Below are 23,377 nucleotides of genomic sequence, written 5' to 3'. Positions count from 1 at the left end.
CACTGACGAAGAGAGCTTCATGAAATTGAAGAACAGAGGAGGAGAGAGAGAGGCGCAACAGGTAGAGGACGAGAGAGGAGGAATGGCTGCTGCAAGGCTGCGTAGCTCTGGAGATTGGTGGTGTACCTGTGAATGCTGGGTTTTATCAGCTGGGTTTTATCTAGAGCTCGCGAGATATATTTCGGCCGCACTTTGGAAAGCAGAGCTGAATGGTAAACGAACATGGCACCACACCGGTAAGGTAAGACAACACGTTTACATGTCGTTTTCTATATGTTCTCTGACATTTATCCTAACGATATGAGGCGGTCTTTGTGGAAAAAAAGCTTGTTTAGTGGACTAACTTTGCACTTGAAGTATGCCCGTTCACTTATGTTTTAAGAGGTCTGATGCTACTATGCGCCCCGGCTGTATCTAGGCTAACGGCTAACATGCTAACTATTATTTTTATGTCACTAGTCACTTGAAACAAATTTAGGATGATAGGAGACAGGTTGAAATAAACCGAAATTTCCCTTTAAGAGAGCTGTACGTGACACTCAGAGCATATCTATGATTGAGAGTCTGGGCCGGGATTGTCTCCATATGGCTCTCAACATGGAGGTGGCTGAGCTGGTGGATAGCAGCTAACAGTGCTAACAACATGAACAGTGCTTATAGAGCTTCTGTTGGTTGCAATCTGCAACCTCACCACTAGACGCCACTAATCCTACTCACTGTACCTTTAAGTGCAATGTCAGGAGTTGGTTAAGAATGAAAATAAACCTAAAAATTTAGAGGAAAATTATAGGACATCCTTTAGATAAGTCTTTAAAAGTGATACAGATGGAGTTCCTCAGGAAGGTCGTTCCACAGCTGATGAGCCCTAACAGCAAACGCGCGGTCCCATTTAGTCTTTAAGCATGATGTGGGAACACTCAGCAGGTTCCCGTCTGAGGGTCTCAGGCTGCACACTGGTTGGTATGGGGACAGCAGTTCGGATATATATTCTGGGACCAGGCCATGAAGAGCATTAAAAACAACAAGTACAATCTCCAAATCAATCCTAATGGATTACTAGAGATGGCTGGTTAACAAGGGAAGTGCATTTTTTCATTTTTTTAACAAGGGGGGTATTAAGAAAATGCCTAATGACTAGTGTGGTCAGGACAGTGTTGTTAGTGGTAAGCACCATATGAGCACAGTGCAGAGCAGTGGCAATTTGCTACCCAGTGGGACACACACACAGACTCACATGCACTAACATGCACACGTGGCCAGACCAGCAACCACAACAAAGAACATAGAAGCTCGGACTGCAACACACACAGAGGGAGTGTTACTTTACTCTCTGCTCAGGACGCCATCACTCCACTATATCTTTACATAGCAAGTAGTTGTTTGCTGCTACATTAATGCTCTGAATGTCATATACAGCTCCTTTAACAGCTGTGTGGGTTGTTTAAAGGCAGCAGGCATCTCTCTTCATTCACCCTGTAATTTCTGATGGACTGAGGGGGCTGCTGTGAGCCGGGGAACAGCCACCTGTCTTAGTTTGTTCTTGTTGGAACTGAAGTATTGAATGTAAAACCTGTGACGAACTGAGCTAAGTGCAAGCCAGAGCGTAGGTGGCATATAGGCAAGGTGGCTTGTGGATTTGTGGAGGTTTGATTGTCAATTGATTGTTGGCCCCCCCTGCAGGAATATCATGAGCTGTTCATTCATTTTTACCTCTAACCTTCAGCTCAGGTTTTATCAGGGTGTAGAGATTTTATGCTGTTTGACCACTAGATGGAGGTGCAGTGCTGAAGAGAAAGATTGTTTCTGCTTCTGTGTGTTCAGTGGAGTCTTTATTGTATTCATTAGTTCACAACGCAAGTACAACACAGACCAGACTATTTCAATAACATATGAAGGTGTTTGTTGCAGTCTCAGGACAAATATGAAATTCAGCATCCTGTATTTGTGAGAACAAAGATAGTTTGAAACAGTGTTGTTTATGATTGGTCACGATTCATCCCTGAATCTTCTGCATGTTAGTTGTAAGGTGTCATGCTGTGTCGAGGCCCCTCTCCTCCCTCAGCTCCCCTCTGCTTTAGTCGCTGTAATAGGCTGGTTTACAAAGAGACAGCCCATTTCCTCAGGGACTGAAGGGCATGAGGGGCTGTTAGATTATTAGCTGTGTGTCTGTGTCAGCGTGCTGGCCAGCAGCAGTGTGACTGGAGACTTAACCCTGTCTGGATGTGGGAGGATCACGTGGAAGTACTACCAAGCTACACATTTCACCCCTGCCCTGAGGCGACCTATTCAGTAAGGTGTGTTTCAGATGAGGTTTTATTGCTTCTGATTCTGGGCGTCAGAACATTGTTGTATCTTGTTCTCAGATCTCTCTGGGCTTGGTTGTTTTGTGATAAGATGACACACTGTGAGGAGACTGTGTTAAAATGTAGTTTGGGTACAGAACAGATATAATGGGGCTGCTTTTCTTTGGACTGTGTCTGGAAAGGTGTAAAATTATTTCTCAGTCACAAGGTGCGTAGAAGATGTAAAGTATAAAGAAGCTAAGACCCTCTTTGTATCACAAGCTTCAATGCAGCTGCAGTCCTCTTATTTTTTGTTTCTTTCCAGCTCACTTGCTTAAAGGAATACTTCACCTCATGTTACGTTGAATTTGTGAAGAGAATTTTGTTTTTCCTTCATGCCTTTACAGTATACGAAGAATCCAAAAATGGAGAAAAGTCTTGATGAATTGAATAAATGAGACTTGGATTATACTGCGCAAGTTGTGTGAGAGTTTTTTAAACAGATGTTTTGATACAGTTTAGCTGTTGTTTAATGCGGACCTTTTACTTCAGCCATTCTTCGTTCACCGTGGAGGCATGCCAGAAAAAAGTTTTCCCCACAAATTAGACGTTACATGGAATGAGTAATTGATTTACAAATTATCATTTTTGGGAAGTGTTCCTTTAAGTGACTAAATCAAACTGACCATGTTATCACCGACTGTGTCAAGTTACAGTCCACCTCTACTCAAAAATGCATTTTAATTATTGTTACTTCACTTGGGTGTATGACCTTCACTGTGCAGAGTGCTGCATGTTCAGAGCTTGAAACTAGAAGACTGTTCTCACTTTCATCTGCTGAAGGTCAAAAGTTTCTCTGTGCTCATCTTAAATCGGATTTTAAGACGTGTGTGTGAGCAGGATTTTGTGACATTTAATTTAAAGGAGCTATATGTAAGAAATCTAAAGCAAATAGTCATAAAATCCTCCTAATATGTCACAGAGACTAAGGAATAATGTTCATATAACATACTGATCTCACCGACAACAATAGTACAGCCAGAATATTCGCATTTAAAAAAATATTTTACGGTCCGCAAATCATGTTTATGTTTTGAATTTGTGTTTTGGCCTGTTGCGCCACCCACTGCCGTCTACCAGTCACACAGTCAGTAGAGTCTCAGCATCAGTTAAAGTTACGACTGAGCTACAGCAGCACGGCAAGCAGCATTAGCAGTGTTCCGGTACATAGCATTAGCAGTCTCCTCAGCTGTATCCCGGCAGCAGCGTTAGCAGCAGAGAAGCCGGACTTGCTCGAATAGTCCGCTGGAAAACCGAAGATCAAGGACGTGGTGACGCGGCCCTGCCACGGCAGCCGTCCGTGGGCTAACAAATCAGTCTCCAGCGTGCCGCTGTCCAGCAACCTCGAATCTGTAGGGGAGGGTGGGCGGACACGACTCGCGGCAGTATTTTGAATTTGAGTGCAGTAACCGTTTTGGCCACATTCTTGCAGTATTTTGAATTTGAGTGCAGTAACCGTTTTGGCCACATTCTTACATACAGCGCCTTTAAAGATGCTTTATTTGTCAATCCACAAGAAACAGTTACTACACAAGGACATTTTTACACAGTGCAGCTGAAATGTGACTTTTCGCATATTGCTCTTTCTACATTCAATTTTAGAGGGGTAGGGTGGGGTCAGCTCAGGGGCACCTCGGCAGCGCTCAGGAGGTGAACTGTCACGTCTCCAGCTGCCAGTCCACACTCCATACTTGTCCGTAGAGGGACTTGGCATGGAAGTCTAAGGGTTGCCAGTCCATTGAGCCACTGTCGCCTCATCATTACAACTAGTTAGTGTGCCAGTCATAGTTCAGTATGCATCTTACAGTAGTGGAGGAGGTATTCAGATCCATTACTGAAGTAAAAGTACTAATACCACACTGTGAAAATGTTCAAGTAAAAGTCTTTCATGCAGAATCTTACTTAAATGGGAACACCACCTAAATTAAGAATTACAATATGTTATTTCAATGGCATAGTAAAATTAAAATAATATTTGTGAACCTGAGCTACTCTATCAAAGACAGAAACCACAGAAGTAAGTCTCAAACTTATGATGTCATCAAGTATAAAGCCTGGAGCTGCTCCATAGACAATGTATGGGAGCTTGATTTTACAGACCCACTGAATGTGTGTTTTCTTTTTTATACCCAAATGAACTTATTCTAGTGTTCCCAGCTCTGAAATAGACTTTATATCCCTATAAGATCACACATTTTAGTTTTAGCACTCTACTTTTGGGATTTGGGAGAGAGTTGATCATGTTTCCTAATCTTTTTGGGCTGTGCAGAGACCTTTAGAGGGGCACATGCTCAGAGTTGAACAATTTTTAAAACACCATACACCAACTTGATTTACAGCATAACCTGATGACTTATAGCAACCTTTATTCAAACAGAGTGTAACATGGAGTCTTACAACAAACTTCATCATATTACATCATGGTCCCCCACCCAGTGAATGTGTTACAATGTCACTATCCTTTTCCATTGAATTTCTAATAAGCTGTACAGTAAAATAACATGAAATTTGGCATGGACAGAGTCAGCGTCATCCTGGACAGGAATCCTTTGCAAATTTGACCTATTGAATATTTTTTTACTGACAGTTCAAATGTGAGGAAATAATGAATGTTATAATGTAATTTGAGATGACTTTTCCTTTGAGTTTCTCAAAAACTGTGCAGTAAAACCATATGAACATTTGTATCGTCATAATTCAGGTCATCCTAAACAGGAATTTACTGGAAATTTCAACTAACATAGCCTATATAAAAAAAGGTTTTTATGTAAAGTCAAATGTGGTTATTTAATAATAAACTTTGGAGCTCATTTTTTAAATTAAAAAAGTACAACAGAGTAACTTCAAATTATAATTGGAATTCATAAAATGTGCACAAATAATGTCATTTTATTTGGCATAACAAATGTCAGAAATTATTGCTGGACTATAGGTCTTTCTTTGTCCTTTTTGGCCGCTCAAAGAACCCATACTGTAACGCCAAGAATAGATAAGCATCAAAATCCATGTGGTGGCTGGCTTGACCACTTATTTACTATCAAATGTTCTTCTTGATAAAGGCCAGGGGCAGGCCTTAACAAAACAAAACAATATAAAATATGCCTTGATGAAAGGGCACTTCGGACATCAAGGGACAAAGAGGCAGCCCCCCTCCCAGTATTAGACCATAGACATAACATGTATGAATTTTAGAATGGATGTAGTTCCCCTTGAAGTAAAGGTATAGAATAGATTAGAATAATACTTTATTAATCCTTGCGGAAATTACTTTGTCAATGTATATAAGTATTACCAGGTCAGTTTACTAAAGGTGTCAAAAGTAAGTATTTATTCTGCAGCAAAATGTTCCCAGTGAATGTTTTAATATTATATATATATATATTTTAGATTAATATTACTGCTGCATTAATGTGTTGCTGTAGATGTTAAAGGTTGTGCTAATTTTACTTCCTTTATATACTGTCATGGAGGTTAATCTACAGCAATGTGTCATATTCTGTAAGAACATCATATGTTTGTAGCGTTGGTGTCCTGTGAGAACCACTCATCTCTGAAAGGTCAACTTTTCACCGTGTTAGAAAAACAGTCCTGTTTTCAGCTCTGTGACGATGCATTTTACAGATGTTTCAAGAGGGTGTATTTCACCTAACATACAGGATGATTTTCTTAACATATAAAGGAACATTTCAGCCTTCACTTTATAAAGAAATATTCAAAATCCACACCTCTGGATAAACATGGTTTTCACTGGACAGGAAGGGTATGAAAACATGTAATCTGAAAAGTAACTGTCAGCTGTCAGACAAATAGTGGTGGAAAAATACAATATTCATCTCTGGGATGTAGTTAAGTTGAAAGTAGCATAAAGTAGAAATACCGAAAGTATAAGTACCTTGAATTTGCACTTAAGTAGTGCTTGAGTAAATATACTTAGTTACACTCCACCATTGAAAACCTGAAACCTCCAGTGCACATACACTGAGAATGGACTTTAGAAGGAGTAGATGTAATTTGAAGTAAAAGTAATTTAATTTTTGTGTTGGAAAAATTTTTCAGAGACATTGCTCCAAGCAGAGTCCTTAAACATATGTTTCCCTTTAGAGATGTTTGCATCAGTTTCATCACTCCTGCAGTCCAGCACATACTCACTCTGTTTGCCCCCAGAAGTGTTTTCAGATGTGTTTTGCACAAAAACCATGACAACTATTTACAGCATTAGCATCAATACATGGATCGTCTGTTGTTAAATGTGCTGAGCTGGCTTTGCCTCACAAGTTGGCCAAGCTGTGACTGAAGGGCTATCGAGTCAACATTCATATAATCAGCTTGCTGACAGAAAGTCGTTAAACTAGCTCCCAGTATTTTACAATTTGTTGTTAGTACAACAGTTCCACCAAATTATTCTGCCTGCCACTGGTGCTCATTTATTCCTCCCAGTGTTGCCGCAATGCAGAACAATTGCTTATGTAGTATCTTGTTACCGGTGGCATCAGACTTCAGACTTTATCTGCCAGTTGTGATGCACTGTGGCGACAGACTTCCCTGGGTGTCTCCTCTGACTGTTTAAATAAATGAAATTCATCTACACCATGCAGGCATTTATTAAAGCTGAAATACATTTTGTGGTGCATGAAAAACCTTAAGCTGCAGGAGATCAGTGTTTTTATTGTTTACAGCCCCGAAAACCAGGGTGAGCAGAGAAATACTCTGTTGACTGATGCCAGCTCATGTGGGGAGATGGCAAAGCAGTCCAACAATATGGGTACACATGAACAACTCTCTCCTTAATCCAAAACCTAGAGTGCTAAAACTCAAATTTATGATATCATCAAGTATAAAGTCTGAACAGCTACATAGACAATGAACTGTGAAAGATGTTTTAGATGACACTTAGAGCACCCAGGGGGTTTGAGTATATGGGTACACAGCTCAGTCGGCAGAAGAAGACATTGGCATTGTACGTTTCTGTGTTACATTCATATCAGCATTTCTCAACTGATGAAACATATAAGCTGACTTTGTCACAGGGAAGTGGAGGGAATTGCAGATGGTGTGTCACCTAAGCAAGATGCCTGTCAAGCTGCAGACCACTGTTCGAAACCAACAAACGATAACAAATGGATATGAAGACGTAAAGATGAAGTTTAATGTGAAGTGTACAGATTAACAGATGATTTGTGTCTTCAGCGCCTAGATGCCAGAGGGAGATTATTTGTGATCGTGGGACATCCAAGCGGCAGCAAGATAAATCCCCCCATTGAGTCCAGACACTGGTGGATGTGGTGGTGGCTGATGACTTTGGCTGATGACTGTTGAGGCAAATAGAGGCTGCATCCGAGAAGACTAGGTGGTGATGGAGAAGTGGAGGGCACAAACAGCCGCAGTATGAAAGGACTGCAGGCAGAAAAAGAACCATATTAAAATGAGGAGCAGTGAGATGATAGGCTGAAGGAGAGGGTGTGTTGCTGTGTGATTGGATGATTGTGGATCAGCTACTGACAGCCCGAAAGCCAGAGACAGAGCGTGAGCATGCGTGAGAGGAGTGAATAGCAGGGTGAGGAAGAAGGTTACAGCCTAAGAATAAAAAGTGTTGACTTCTTTCGTTAGAGCTTCATTTGTGGCACTGAACCTGGGTGTTTTCAGCGGCACAACATGACGTTTCCCAGAGGGGGTTGTGGAACCAAACCTGGGCGTTTTTCACCAACCCATCCCTGCTTTTCCAGTGGCTTTTGCGCCACCAAATGTTGGTGTCAAAATACAAAACATGATCTTTTTCTAACCATAACCAAGTGGTTTTTGTACCTAAATCTAACCACACCTTCACCAGTGTTGTTGTGAGATGTAGTTTCAACATCTTACCTCCAAGATAATGTAAAAATGGAATGCATTTGTGGTTTGCAGAAACATGCAATGCAATATATTTTGGGGGGGGGGTTGGGCTGGGGGTACATTTTCTGTTTCAAAACTGAGAACAAGACAATAGACTGAAGTTCATTTGGGTATAAAAAGGAAAAACATTCTGTGGGTCCACAAAATCAGTCTTCACATCATTGTCTATGGGGCAGCTCAAAACTTTATACCCTATGACGTCACAAGTTTTATACATACTTCTCTGATTTCTGGCCGTGAGAAATAATTGATTGAACATTCCTAGGCCGTGGAAATAACATCTTGGAATTCTTAATTCAGGTGTTGTCCCCTAATAGAAATGTACCACCCATCCTGCTTCAAGTTGAGGAGGAAGCCCTAAAACTATCTGTGTGTTCCAGTGCCTGTACTGTAATACTGTTAGTATGCCAGAAAAACATATAGTATGTTCCAGTACGTAGTATGTCAAACATTCCAGGATATCCTACTGCACCCGATCACATTTTGCAGTCTGGAAGCCAGCATGCTCTTCTGGCTATTCCACAATCCTGGGTGCAACAGAAGACTCGTCACACACTGAGCTGTAGACAGATGACAGCTCACTTATAGCTGACAGAAGCCAATTTATCAATTAATCAAGCAATCACAAACAACGGGTCATCCACCAAACGCAAGATTGGAGGTTCAATCCCAGGCTCCTCCAGTCTGCATGTTGAAGCATCCTTGGGCAAGTTGCTGAACCCCGAATTGCTCCCAATGGCTGTTCTATCGGTGTGTAAGTACGCGTGAATGTAAATGTAAAAGCGCTTTGAGTGGTCAGAAGACTAGAAAAACGCTATACAAGTGTAGTCAATTTATAAGTCAAAACTACATTTATTGCAAAATAACAACAGCAGAGCTCTCCAAGTTGACCTAGGTCTCGGGCGACCTTTGCAAATGGTGTTTTGTTGTATCTCCAAGGTAATGTTAAGTGGTAACATTGAAATCTGCTGAAATCTTTACTTCAAATATCATGCTACAGACTGCGACGAAAATATAAACAAGAGGGTCAAAGTTCAAGGCAGGATTTTATGAGTATGCCCCAGTTGCGTGCGTACTCCCTGGAAAACTATGTACTTTGTAAAGGCAGCTGCAGCACGTACTGAAAGTAAAAGGAAAAAGTATGCGATTCAGAGCGCAGAAAAAGTTCCACGCCTCCTCCTCCTCCTCCTCCCACACAGCTCTGTCCTCCTGTGGCCGAGCACTCTTACAAAACTATGGCAGAGTGAGCGCAGCATTGCCCTAATGAACCAATGGATGATATTATTTATTCATGAATGACCGTGTCAATTATTCAGCGCATATCTTTCTCCAGTTTTTGCTCATTCCCCCTAAAATCTTTATGGCATTGTTCAGTAAATTTGAGGATATGTATTCGTGTTTGTTTCAGTGTTTCTTGCATGTTACTGTGGTGTAAGACAAGTACACATGGCAAAGTCCCTGCGTGTATTAGTGTCTATGAGTACCACTCATGCATGCAACTTGAACATTTATTTTCTTATGCTGCTGACTGTTACAACCTCTGGGAGCGAGCAGCCGTGTGCTGTTTGTTTAACAGAGCAGACATGAGCCGAGCTCAGCACACACGGGCACGCTGACCGAAGCTTAGATGGCCTGATCATCAATTTGCTCTCGCCTTTGTTTCCTGCTTCCGATGGGCGCTGTGATTGAAACAACACAATTGTGATTTTTTTAAAGGCTCATAAGGCAGCGCTCATACGGTCACGTCATCCTGCATGTGAACAGACCAGCTTTCTGTATCTGGAGGCTTTGATATTTTGGATTAGATGTGACACATTACACATCATAGGAGGTCAGTTTTATGAGCACTGCACATGCTTTGAGTAACGTTGTGTTATAAATACTTTGGGTTGTGTGTATTTCACATGTTTAGGCTTGAAGCGTATCTTTTGGGTGCTGAGCAGAGAGAGTGGGTGGGTGGGATTGGTGTGTCATCAGTCCATAGAAGAAGCCTGGTGGGCAGCCAGCGGAGAGGACTGATGAAGAGGAAGTGGCAGGGACGCAGCGTGCCCTCTGGTGTCTGAGGATTGGGTGGAGGGGGTTTGAAAAAACAAGGCCACATGGATCCTCTTGTGTCTGAACATCCAAGTGCCACAACCAGGGCTGGAATCCCTCAGAGCGCACAGCGGATATGTGCACAGAAAGAGGAGGAAGATTATATCAAAACATTTGTTTTATTCCCTTATCTGTGCTGGCAGAGTTGTTACAACATCAAAAGCCCAGAATCTGAACTCCAACATGTAAACGCAGCTGGCTGTGCAGGTTTTATCATCAGCTCAGTTTTTGCTTCGGAACTCAGTCCGCAAAGTGACATGTTCTGTTGCGGCTGCTTTTACAGGATTTTTGTTTTTTGATTTAGTAAGATTTAGATAAATAGATGATATAGATCAAAATCTCTTTTTCAAAGGAGCTCTGGCCATGAGAGCTGCAAAATGCTACAGTCCTCCAAAATAAATGCAAACATTAAAAAATACATAAATAAAAATATGCGCTTCGTCTAATTTTGACACAGCCAGTTTGTCCTGTACTATATGTGAAATATAGATACAATATAATTGTGTGGATAAATGTATTTTAAATGACTAAAACAGCAACAAATCCTCGATCATGTCAATCACAACAGGACTTTGCAGGTATTAACTTCTGTAGACTTTAGCACAACAACATAGGAAATAATAAATACAGTTTGAACAGATAAGATAAAGAAACCATTTAACTACATTAGCCTACTGACTTTATTATAGTAGAAGCACATTTAGGACAAATGACTGAATCAACAAAATCTGCAAGTCTAAATCGGGCAGGTAAAACGCTCCGCTTGTAAAACACTCCTGGTGTGGACCGAATGACACTGGGTGCCCTTACAGTCAAGATGGCAGCGAGATAACAAATACAAGTCAAGTCAAGTCAAAATTTATTAAAGAGTGCCAAAGTTCTGCCCCTTCCGGTAGAGCTCATGGGACCTTAGATCGGAAAAAATATGAATGGCAGTGAATGGGGAGAGCAGTATTATCTTTTGTTCCCGTTTGAGTTGTGACATGAAATCTAAATATGTTGTTTATTAATTTAAAACATACATTTTAAGGTCAAGAAAGTCATACTTTGTGGTAAAACTGTTGAGATATAAGCTTTTTAATTAGAAAGACTCAAGAGTACACAGGAGGAGGTCGCGTATGTGACGTCATAGCTTTCGCTCGCTTCCTGCAGCTTGGCCTCCCCGCTGAAATTCCACTGTTTTATGATTAATCGATTTGTGATTGAAGATGTCTGTGTGTTTTGTGCCAGGTTGCAGTCACTCCAAGCTGTAGGAAGCGAGCGAAAGCTATGACATCACATACGCGACCGCCTCCTGTGTAGTTTTTCTAATTACGTTTTTTCAAAAGCTTATATCTCAACAGTTTTACCACAAAGTATGACTTTCTTGACCTTAAAATGTATGTTTTAAATTAATTAATGACATATTTGGATTTCATGTCACAACTCAAACGGGACCAAAAGATAATATTTCTCTCCTCATTCATTGCCATTCATATTTTTTCCAATCTAAGGTCCCATAAGCTTCAAACAAAACAAAACAAAAATAACATTGGCACTTGTATGTATAAAAAACTAAACATAAATTGATGCGCACAATGACTGAGGGATGACAATGACTAATACAGGGACTAATTGATCTCGTAACGTCCTTAACTTCAGTGGATCATAACATGTACAGTAGGGAATTAATCTGCAGTTGCTCAGGTTCATAATAAAACCAAACTTTTCTATGGATGTCAGTTTTTTTAATGACTTTGGATGTCAGTTAAAGGCCACCAAAATGTGGCCAGTAACTGACGGTAAAGCTTGTTGTTTTAGCTAAGCTAATTTCCGATAAAAAAAACACCCCCTACCAGCTGTATCAGAGGAGTGAGGAGTCAGTAGTCAGTAACAATATAAAACAGTCAATTAAACAGGCTTTTCAACAATTGTGAATTGCTGTAACCCCAAGAGGTCCTTGAGCACATAGTCATACATGTGTGCACAAAATATGAGGCTGATCGGTCCAGTAGTTTGCAAGATTAGCCGCTGACAGACCGATACACGCGCTCACCAACACTCTCACTCACGCATGCACACAGGTGACCAAGTGCATGATCCCCTCTGGGCTTAAACTTGGTGGAGATAACAAAACACACAGTATCAATAAACCGTATGCCTAAAAGTCAGACAAGAGGAAACAGATCTAGCTAGGGGAGCAATATCAAAGTCCAACTGAATTTGAGTCCTGATCCTTCACTATGAATTAGCCTGTTCAGCTTCAAATAGCTGCTGAGACATGCCCACAAAGATACGAGGGAGGCTGACCATGGATAGGTCACTTCTGGCTCCAAAATACCAAGATGGTGATGGCCGAAGTGCTGAACTTAAGGGAGTTGACAAAGCAGTGGGTGACGTCACGGTAGCTATCCATTATTTTATACAGTCTGTGGTCTGTGCAGGACTGATAAAGGCCACTGAACTTTGGCGTAAAGGGTGCAATTGTTAGTGAGAACTTATATCCAGCTGTTGCGAGCATTGGGCAGAGGCATGCATGTATAATAGATCATCATAGTCGAGCAAGGGAAAGAATGTAGCTTAGCCTGTAGTGCAGAATAATGCTGAACTATAATCATTCAGCTGGCACACAAGCTCAGCTTTCATCTTTCATATCATCAGCTTGTTTATGCATTTGCAGATTTGTGTCGTTTCGCTTAGTCGATCTGTATCTTCAAGTCAAACCGCAGTGTGCAGGAGCTGACTAAAGTGAATTCAAACAATAAAAACACTAAATCAATTTCAAATGTCAAATCAAATTTGTTACTGGCACGGAGCGTAAAGCAGGAAAATTGAATAGTATGTTCTCTCTCCAGTGCCTCAGTCCATCATAATGACATCCAAAATACATTTTTATAAAATTGCTTTGTCTTAAATTTGTGCCTGTTCAATACATGGCTTAATTCCATCAGATTCAGGATGACCAGTGTCAGATAGAAGATTAGACATTATTCCCATCACTCGCAGTTTTACTAAAATGTAGCAGCTGAACTGTTTGGGTTTGTTCTATCAGTCAGGAGTAAGAAGTGACAGGGTGTCAGACATGTTGAGTCAGTGAAGCACATCTACACCTGCTCCGAACCGTCTCTCCGTTTGCTACACATCCATTCCTCTTATATATCTCATGACTCAAAATCGGGCTGATGGAAATGTACTCATTTATCACTTTTTGGATGTTTTTACTTTTTATTAATATGACAAATGAAGATTGTCATATTAAGATAACACCAAATGCTTTGTATAAGGTTATATTTAGAATTTTTGCAATACAAACGCGGTATGAAGGTTTGTCACCTATAAAAAAAAAAGAATAAATAAATAAATAAATAAATAAATAAAATAAAATGTCCCAATTTTGGTCAAATTTGCTCAGTTTTCTCTTATTAAATTAACTGTTGCAACCTTTATCAGCACAATGATGAAGCTACATGTAATTTTTAAGTGTGAGTGTGATTAGGGTGATTTTAATTGTTTCTTTTCTTTAGAAATGTTCAAATATTTCACTTTTAAAGAAAGTTAAGTTCTTTTATTCTGTCCGTTTTATTAGAGATTCAACATTCCAACATGAACCTTTGTCAGCCACCAAACTATCAATACAAAATAAGGACAACTGGTTGCTCTGTATATACAAACATGCTCGTGGAGAACAAGAAACAACAGGATCGACAGGAAGGCAATCCAGGCACTCTGAAAAAATGTACAAAAAATCCTCCAACAAATGAAAAAGACGCCTGAGGGATCGCCCCGCTGAGCATAAATTAGCCATTAGAACAAGAATTTGCGACTACCCCATGGCTAGACATTTCAGTGAACTTCATACTGCTAATGATTCCTAATTACGCATAGAGGGCATTGAACACATTAAACCTTTGGTCAGGGGGGTGATAGAATTCAGAAAGTCAATCAAAGGGAAGCTTTTTGGATCCATCATCATATCCTGGTCTCAGTGAGGCTAAAGACTTCAAATGTTTTTTGTGGTTTGTCGTTGTTCTCCACAAGCTTCATCATTTTTCTCACAGCCCACGTGTTAAGATAGATGTGCATATATATTTATCTCATGTTACTTTTCATTATTGTCTTTTTGTTTCACCTGTCATGCCATTATTTGGGTTGTGTGATGGCCTCCGATTGGCTCCTGCCACAATATAGGTGGGGAGCCCTGACGAAGACCTGCAGTGGCCGAAACATTTCTTTCAATGTTTTGGCCACTACAATATAGGCTTTTTGATATTTCCTTCCTCGTTTTTCTACATTTTTTCTGAGTGCCTGGATTGCCTTCTTGTTGATAAATTAACGGCGTCTTTAAAGCCACACATAATCTTCCTAAGCAGATAATTGCATATTGCAGATGTCTGTCGGCAGCATTATGCCGGAAGCATTCTGGTTTCCGTTTGTAGTCAGAGTAGTATTGACCAATCACGCTTGAGTGGCAGGTTAACAGTCCATGTGAAGAGCAAAAGAGGCAAAATGCAACCTCAGAATTCATCGACAGTCGTCTGACAACAATTAAGCTTTTGATTAGGTTTTTTTTAAAACTCATTTTTTATTTTCAAAATTCAGGACCACACATAAAAACATACAAAAGTACACTGTCATCTTCAACAACCCCCCTCCCCCCATATCTTCCCACTCCCCACATCCACATTCAGCTTACATAATCCACTTGCACTTTATGGTTGGGAAAAAAAGGAAAAGTAAAATAAATAATGATAATATAATAATGAGAAGGGAAACTGAAATTACAGATAAAACAGGGTATACAGGTCAATAATTACAAAGGGTCAGGCATAATTATACAGGTCTCCATCGTTTATCGAGTGTTACTAAGTGTAAGTAATGAGTGATCTTTTCCATACAATACAATTCCCGTATTTTGAAACCAGACTTCATGAGCAGGGGGGTCTGGATCCAGCCAGCAAATAGTGATACATTTGATAGCTGCAGTTAACAGAATCTGGAGAAGGTAAGTATGAGCCCGTCTTTCAATACTGTCTGGTATTACTCCAAGTAGTGCCACCACGGGGTCCCTGGTCAAGTCAGTACCAAAAACATCCCTGAGCGTTACATATATATGTTGTCCCGAGTCTTAAGCTTTTGACATGCCTAGAATGTATGAACATAGTTAGCCGACATCTCTCCGCACGCCCTCCAGCAAGCACCAGACACAGAAGTATCAACTTTACACGTTATATGAGGTGTTCGTACAATAAGTTTCCATCTGAACTCTCCACATTTGTTTGATCTGGTGACCATGTGGGACCCTGAACAGATCTTATTCCAGGTCTCAGTGGGAATTGGTTCCGGTAATTGTCGCTCATTTTCCCATTTGGATTTAACATAGCGGGAGTCAGTCCTATCCATAGACAAAAATGCACTTTACATACTGGAGATAATTTTGCCCACTGAGTTATTCATTTGTAGATTCATGAACAACCTTTCAATTGCCTTAGGAGCTTGAATTGTAATCTGTCTGTGGAATATTAAATTCATTTCTTATTTGTTCGAAAGACTTCATAGTTAAAAATGTATTTGCATTTACACTCAAATATCTGTATAAAGAGATTAGCCAAAATTAGCGGGGCATGGAAGAGGAAGTTTTGGCCCAGATATCTGTTGCCTACACCAGAACCTCCAAAATATTGGTTGTTGCCCTCAAAGGCTTATCGTCGTCAGACTGATAGCCACACGCTCCACCAAAAACAACCCACGAAAGATAAAAGCAAATCTCCAACAGCTGATACAATAACCACATCGATTAAAATGAGACAAACAGTATATGTCAAAATATAGAACTTTGAAACTTAATGTTGGGGAGGCTGACATATTTGAAGCGCTTGATTAATTTCTGCTCGGGGAGTTCAATGCAGCTGTCTTGTGGCTTTGATAAGTAACAAGGTCAAAGATAAGACGCCATCTGGTCTCTGTCCTTGAGAGGAAGGAGCTCAGTGATAGGAACAGGATACTGGATGGTGCCGTCTGTACACTTTAGAGTTGGATCGGATGCTCGAAGGAAAATTCATACGTTTAACTGGATTCTGAGAAAATGTCTCCCTGAGGGGTTTTAGGTCGATTACAGCAGCAGAGACACTTCTGTAATATATGTTTTTTATACATCCTGTGAGACTCTGTTTTAACTCTTAGTTTGTGACGGTGGCTCCGCTGAAACTGAGAACTGAGCAGCTACTCTGTGTTATGTGTGTAGATTGGCTGATGCTTGAGAGAGAGGGAAAGAGGGAGGGAGAGAATGAGCATGCTCTCCTGTGCGCTCACTGACTGGAGTTGAGTAATCACCTAGCAACTGCTGCTCAGAAGAGTCAGCGGCTGACTGGCACTCTGCTCGGCTGACACAGTCTGCTCACTCTGCTCTCTGAGTGGCGGTGACGAAGCTGCTGGATCATGCTGGACCACGCTGGATGTGACCCATGACTCTCAGAGATGGACTTACATGCTCGGAGTGTTTGTTAACGCCTGGATTAAGGTGGCTTGGAGGACCTTCCAGTCATTAACAACAATAACAGGCTGCATGGGACGCTGGTAGCACCTTTAGGTAATCTTTGCCAAACTTTTTAACAATGCAATGCATGTTTTGCATGAGGAACGCTGGATAATATGCGGGGAAAGTGAAATAGGATAGAGATTTGTGCAGAATTGTTCTTGTTCTTGTTGCAGAACTATCTGAAAATGTAGAATTTGCAAGTGTAAAAGTTTAATCACTGTTTTTCATTCCCTACTACATATTAGAATTGAAGTGTTTCTCTGGGAGGAAATCTAACAGAGCAGAAGTGACACTCTTGGGAGGGGTTTTCCTCCCAATTGTCCCCCCCAAGTGGCCTGAAGTGTGCCTGTCAGAGTTCAGAATAATCAGTGACTGCTTTGAGAACAGTTTGCACTATGTAAGTTATGTAATCCGGGGTGAATTATTCAAAATACATCAGTGCATTCATGCACATTGATGCTCACAATGCAATAACGTGCTCAAGCATGAAAGACCGAGGAGGAGCTTGAACTGCCCTGAGACGACTTGGTTAATATCTGTACCGATCTGATAAGACTAAACTTATCTGTGGACTCTTTAAAGCATGGCAACCACATGCATCACATAGGGATATATGGACTCCATGGTGACAGTCTTCACTCTGTTTTTATACATGAGATATACAAGGGAAAAAATAGTATAAGACAGGGTTAAGGGATATGTAAGAGCTGTCCTGCTGCTGGGAACAGTGAAGTCAGTGTTTGGGAGCAGATAAGCATAAACAGTTGACCGAGCTTCACTGGAGGAATAAAGAATGGCACATCTGTTATTGCAGACATTTGTAAACCCCCTTTTCATGTAAGGATAAAAGCCGTGTGGTGATGAATGCAGGATCATACGCTCGAATGACTCTGAGACATCCGTATACGCTACATTTACCTGATTATTAGTCAAGAATATAAAGTATTATGTATTTAAACTGTGTGAACTTACTATGTCTCAGAAAATGTTTTTTATTTTGAAATCATTATAAAAAATTTCCCTAGCTAAGATGATGGCATTAATGTTGCATGTAATTATTGGGCCAAATATGTTCACTGAAATAATTTTGTCAGTCAGAAAACGAGTCTCCTTTGAGTCAAGTTCTAATGCTTTTCAGCTCTTACTACAATACCCATGGTCTATTTACTGTATTTTTCTGAAGCAAGTGCCACAGCCCAGCCACATGCTCCCAGTTATCTCCATGATCACAGCAGTACATGGCTGGCTGTGGTCTGGTAGTTTGAGCCCTTTGGACGGGCGTGACATTTCCTCTGTTTGAGTCATTGTTATTTAAAAAGAGAAACCACAATAAAAAAAAATATGGAGCTGTGATAAAACGTTAAAGGTACAAGACTGTGAGCTGTTTTAAAATGTCAGAAGTCAACAAAGATTTTAAAGGAGAAAAGTAAGAGACATCAGTCACCAAGCTTAAAATTGTTGGCTAATGTTAAAGATGACGCTCTGAAGAACCCTGTTACATCCAGCTGTATAAATCAATTCACTTTCTGGGTTAATATTGGATGAATTTAGCGACACAGTGCAGTGACTTTTTACCAATTATTTTTCTGAATTTGCCACAGCTCTGACTCACATGTCTGTCTGGCACTTCTGCCATGCTGGTGTTGGTGGGTACTGGATTTAAAAGCTACAGAATTTATTTCTTAAAAAATAAAGCTGAAATCTTCTAAAGCAATGGCCAGAACATAACCATTTAAACAGCTGTTTACATGTGACAACCACATTTGTTCACATAAATATTTTCAAGTTGCTTTAAGTTGCCCTGACTTGATCTATAAAGAAATTCGTCTTAATCCTTTTGGGGTCCGCAAACCACAAAACCGTTTTGCTGTTAACAGCCAAATAACCACAGATGACATGAATTAGCCAGAAAAAGCTGAATTTGAATGTGTTTAAAAAATGGAGACACATGACTCTGGTAAATGTAAAGATTTGATGCTGTCATCTGTCATCTGTCATAATGTTCGCATTGAACCATAGACTATATAAAGATAATTGGATGTAGCTACCATGATGTTACCCAGTCTGTAGACTCCTGTTTTGAAGCCTCAAGTTCAGCGTGTTTGTTGTGTTTTTTTTTTGGAGCCAAAAGTGAACATATCTGGATGAGAGGGTGAAGCTGTGGAGGACCGAGGGGTGGACTCACAGACTGTAAAGGTCCAGTGTGTAGGATTTATATTGGCAGAAATATAATATGATATGATAAGTAATTTCTCTTTAGTGTGTAATCACCTGAAAAATAAGAATTGTGTTTTGATCACCTTAGAATGAGCCGTTTATATCTACATAGGGAGCAGGTCCTCCTCTACGTAGATTGCCACTTTGCACCACTGGGGCTCTACAGTAGACACTTGCTCCAGATAGGGCCATTCATGTTTTCGTGTTTTTTGCGTCAGTCACTGTAATTAAAAGCCCATCTGCAATGAGCGTTGTCAGAGAAACGCTGATTTGTAACGTGGACCTGCTTTATTCAGTGTTTCTACCTGTTTTAGTCACAGTTCTGTTTATTTTGGAAAGGAAGAGATCTCTGCGGATAATTTACATCTCCCTAAATTTTACACACGGTACCTTTAGCTTTCATAAAATGTAAACAGATGAGTTATATAAAAATTCACCCCCGTTACAGTTGTCATAAATGTTCTTTTCACGAGGCTGTAAACATTAGGGTTGGGTCGGTATGAGAAAAAAAAAAACGGTCCGGTTTTTGTAAAAAAAACACATCAAGTCGGTAATACCGGATTTTCGCCACTTGGGGGCGCAATTGACTCATTTAAAATAAAAAACGACCTTAGGACAACAGAGTGACAGTAACAAGTTGTTTCTTTTATTCCTTACAAATAAATTTTGCAGCTTACTCAATCAGTGCAAACAAGGGTTGCCTCCTTCGTCTGGCTCAAAGCCAAAGTGTTGCCATAGTGGCGCATTCCTTGATTTCGTCGAGACTAAATTGTCCGCCATTATCGACTCCCCGTCACTATTAAACAAACTCCAGGCTACAGTAGAGGCGCATGCGCACTCGCACCTCCTAGCTCAGTCCCCGCCCCACCCCCCTCTCTCTCCTGCTTGCTGTGCGCTTGGTGAAGAGGCTGACACAGGTGCTCACAGCCTCGGGCGTACTATAAGCGGAGCGGACTCAGTGTAAAAATGTCCGTGAAAAATCCCCGCGATGTGAAAAATACATGCCGAACAATCTTTTGTGTGACACTGGTGCGCAGAGTGAAGTCCGCGCGGTCGTGCTTTGCGCGCACAGGGCTTGCAGATGTCCACTTTTACCAGGCGGACCTCCGCGGCGTCCGCTCCGCGTACATTCTGCCCGAGTATGCGGTCCGGTCGGTCTCAAAAAATAAAACCCGGTCCAAGACAGAGTACCGGACCGAATTGATATTACCGAGAACTGACCCAACCCTAGTAAACATGTTTATTTTTGCTGTAAAGTTCGGCATTTCTACATGGGGCTCTGTGGGGATTGACTCGCTTTGGGAGCCAGCCTCAAGTGGCCATCAGAGGAACTGCAGTTTTTGGCGCTTGGGTGTTGGCTTCATTTTCCAGCCCTGGATGCTGCTTGCATTTAGCATAAGTCTTTAGCTGTTGTGTGTGATCATTTCAGTGTTTCTTTTATTATGTGTTCCTGGATCACTGCCTGTCATATTCTTTGAGCTGTGTGAGCTGCTAATGATCTAAAACAATTTTTTGGTTCTCCAACTCCAACTCCTCTCCTTGCCAAAAAAGGAGGAAAATATATGTTGATGTTTCTGCTGTCTGTCAGTGATGGATTTTATGTCAGGTTGAAGGGTCTGTCCAAGATCTTCTATTGGAAAACACAGATGTGATGGTGTGTAGACTCCTACCTGTCCGATCGTATCACTTCAAACACATCCTTCTCATTGTGTAAGTGTTTGTAACACCTCTCAGAGTAAATCAGCTTGAAGCAACAGATCATGATCTGCTCTAATGTGCTGGAATCAGTTTAAAGAAATTACACAACAATGCGTAAGATGCTATAAGCCGTCTGAGGTAGCTGTCTGGATGTCAGATCGAGACGGATTATTCGACCCAGTCGAACACGCCTAAAGGTGTATCTGTGCTTTACACAGCGTGTGCAGTCAGGAACATTTCACCACTAAAACAAAGGTGGACGTTCTGTTCAGAACTGTCTGTGAGTCCCTGAGGAGCTTGTTTGTGCCTTATGACTATTGACTGTCCATTTGTCAGTCGATGCTGATGTGTAGTAGCATCTCGGTGGCTTAAAAAGCATTTGCAGGTCTGTTTTCCCTCTAATACCCTCTCTGTCAGTATTATGGTTATAAAGTGGGAAGCAGCTGCACAAATCACACCAATGGTTGTTTTATTGTGACGTGAAGCGTTGTCATGAATATTTGAATTTGCGTTTTAAGGGAACATGGTATGCTCAGTTAGCAAGACGTACATCTTTAAGTTGGTGTTTCTGTTTGTCGCAATTCAAGTATATCTGCAGTTAAAATATCTCTACTTGATATTTGAAATAATTTAATGCTCTAATGATCTTCTGAGATTAAAATGATGAAGGCTAGTGTGCAAATGATTCATTCAAAATAATAGATTGACATTGCGATACCACTGTCTTGACTATGAGAGTGATATGATGAAGACGAAGACAAGAGCATGACTGCATCGTATGATTATTCTGATTATTTTATTAATCTGCTGATCCTGCTGGTCCTCAAAATCTCAGAACGTTGGGAAAAAAACTCCCTCCTAGTAAAGCCCATAATTACATCTTTGGATTCGAGGTATCCTCATGCAACTGTTTGTATGACATCCTACGAATTAGAGCCCGATGAGTAATGTTTAAAAAAAACTTATGAAAGTTATGTACTTAATGTAACATTACATAGGTTAGGTTCGGTTTAAGAAAAGAAACATGGCAATAACGTACCTTAAAATAACTCACACGTTTCTGAACACTGGTCTCTTTGGTGGAAGTCGTGTGTTTTGTGACCTATCCATCGCCCCAATTTGCTCTTTATGGGGACAGCTTCCCTCTTCACTCCCATCATCTTATTGGCCTTCCCAAATAACATGGGTTATAGACGAAGTCCTGGCTCATGATACGTACGATATGTATGAATTGTGGTGCATTACATTTCATAGGAAATTGTACGAACAGTGCAAAAAAAAAAAAAAAAAAAAAAAACGCCTGTCAAATGTCATGCGTTGTCTGACCAATGACCCTAAAGATATAAAATATATAGAAAGGCTGAATTCCCTCATTTGAAGAATTATGTGTGAAAAAACTGACCTTTAAGGATAAATTGATCTTGAACATTGTTTTTTAATATTTCTGTTGATCGATTAATCGATTGATAGATTTATCGACTCATGGTTTTAGGGGAGACAGATAATGTATGAAGCATAAAAATAAATACATGCATAAATAAATAGGGAAATAAATAAATACCTGTATAAATAAATAAATATGTAAATAAATAAAATTACAAATAATACATAAATGAATATATAAAGAAGTATAAATGAGTTTTAAAAAATGCATGAATAAATGAATAAATTAATTAATAAATATGGAAATAAATAAAAAAATAAATAAATGCTGACATAATTAAAAAATAAAAATAAAATAAATGTTGAAATAAATAAATACCAAATGTTGAAATAGATAAATACCAATGTATAAATAAATAAATGAATATATAAAAGTTGATGATTAAACAGGACATAAACAAATAAATACCTTAACTTTATTTCAACATTTTTGTACAACTTCATTTATTTATTTATTTCTGTTTGTACGTTAATGAGGTAGGAGGTCCTAACATCTGCATTTTTTTCCATGTTTATTACAGCATTTATTCATTCATTTCTATATTTATTCATTTTTTCAATTTTTTTCTGTGTTTATTTATTGATACTTATGTCATTTTCAGCCTTGATACAGATAAAATAAAATAATATAGACAAAATAAAATAAAAAAATAAAAACACACTTAAAAAGTCAGTGCCTTAATGGCGAGCTGGAGGTTGTAAAAGAAACAAATGTCATTAGAGTCAGAGACATCATTACTAACAAAATAGAGACTGAGTGCTTTTTACACACCTGATGGTCCTAAGCCTCCTCTAAAACATCGTCTCCACCCTGCGTACAGGATTCAACCCCTCAGAGAGCGCGGCTTTATTGGCTCAGAGGGGCTGAGTTCATTTGTTCATGTGCTGCTCAGTTTAAGTGCTCCTCCCTAATCCTAAATCCTTTAATTGTCAACAAAGATACACAGATTATTGACGCGACTCTGCAGGCTTCAGTTCTTTTGAATAACTTGAAACATTTAAATCTGTTGTTTGCATGTGTACAAATCCCCACCTAAAAAGACATTTTAATTATCTAAGTGTGGCATTAGTTGGCTTTAATTTATATCTTTTAGTATCTTAATGAGCAGCCAGTCACCCCTCAGTTTGGATTAGATGATGTGGTTTAAAAACTGAGGTCACTGAGATGTTTCTAAACTGC

At 40.0% G+C, this 23,377-nt stretch overlaps 1 protein-coding gene across 4 annotated transcripts in view; it reads left to right on the top strand.

The window, feature by feature from the left end:
- rapgef4a (Rap guanine nucleotide exchange factor 4a) overlaps window positions 1-23,377 on the top strand; it is a 59,817-nt gene that overhangs the window by 8,864 nt on the left and 27,576 nt on the right. The window contains exon 1 of one of the 4 annotated variants that reach the window (XM_050049378.1): window positions 16,643-16,890. The exons of the other annotated variants lie outside the window; for them this stretch is intronic. The gene's annotated coding sequence lies outside the window, so the exon portion shown is untranslated. Of the gene's footprint in view, window positions 1-16,642; window positions 16,891-23,377 lie in introns of those variants that run through there. 4 annotated transcript variants of the gene reach the window in all.

This window comes from Epinephelus moara, chromosome 7 (genome assembly GCF_006386435.1).
Source record: "Epinephelus moara isolate mb chromosome 7, YSFRI_EMoa_1.0, whole genome shotgun sequence".
Taxonomy (NCBI): Eukaryota; Metazoa; Chordata; class Actinopteri; order Perciformes; family Serranidae; genus Epinephelus; species Epinephelus moara.
Note: the sequence above shows the minus strand (reverse complement) of the source record. Positions and strands in the feature narration are given on the sequence as shown.